Genomic DNA, 1,017 nt, shown 5'->3' with positions numbered 1-1,017 from the left:
GCATCCCTGGGTACGCGGTCTGTGGGTGGCCCTGAACCCTGCAAGAGGATACGGGGACGAATGAGACGTAGTTTGTACCTCTAGGAGCTCAAAGTGTCACCGAGTGCTCCTCCAACTTCGGTACCCCAGTACCCGCAGATGACCGAGCATCGCCCACAGGGCCCCAAGAGAGTCCTTCAAGCACCTGTCCCAGAATGAAGGCCTTAGCCCAGGAGGCCTCTTAGAATCTGTAATCTACGTAGTCTTAGAATTCCCTTGGAGAAGGGGGGAATTCACTTTTGTTAAACACTGGCCTAGGATCAGTGCTTTACCTATGCATCCTTTGATACCCACAGTTCTGCAAAGTAAGTATTATTATCCCTTATTAGTACCCCATTTTACATTTGAGAGAGTTGAGGCTCAAATGTCAAGTAATGTTCCTAAGAACACACAGCTAGTGTGTGATAAAAATAGGATTCAAACAAAAGTCTGTCAACCTCTAAAGTCCATGCCTTATTGACTACACCCACTCACTATACAACAGTCTCTAGAAACCATAGCCACTTGTTCTTGGGTGTATCCTGGAAGGTCCCATGGCCAGGGAAATCTCTGTCTCTGACCAGTAATTTTTACAGATCAGGGCTGCCAAGGGTCTCTTGGACAGGCACTCCCTATTTGAACCTCTCTTGGTTTATTCATTTTCCACTTTATTTGTTTCTACTTTCTTGGTTTCCTGGCTCAGTGAGACCAGCATAGGAATGCAAGGAGATGGTGTATGTAAATTACCACATGCACAATAGGGATTCAGGAGAGAAGAAAGAAAGGAAGGTGAGAAGAAAGGAAGGAAGGTGAGAAGAAAGGAAGGAAGGTGGGAAGAAAGGTGGGAAGAAGGTGGGAAGGAAGGAAGGAAGGAAGGAAGGAAGGAGGGAAGGAAGGAAGGAAGAAAGAAAAGGGAGACTGGGAGCTGGGGAAACTGATGACTTCAATTTGGAAACCCCCCCTTCTACACCACAGCCCCCAGGGCCAGCACTAGAGAAT

Source organism: Pteropus alecto, unplaced genomic scaffold (assembly GCF_000325575.1).
Source record: "Pteropus alecto unplaced genomic scaffold, ASM32557v1 scaffold25, whole genome shotgun sequence".
NCBI lineage: Eukaryota > Metazoa > Chordata > Mammalia > Chiroptera > Pteropodidae > Pteropus > Pteropus alecto.
This window is presented reverse-complemented; position numbering follows the sequence as displayed.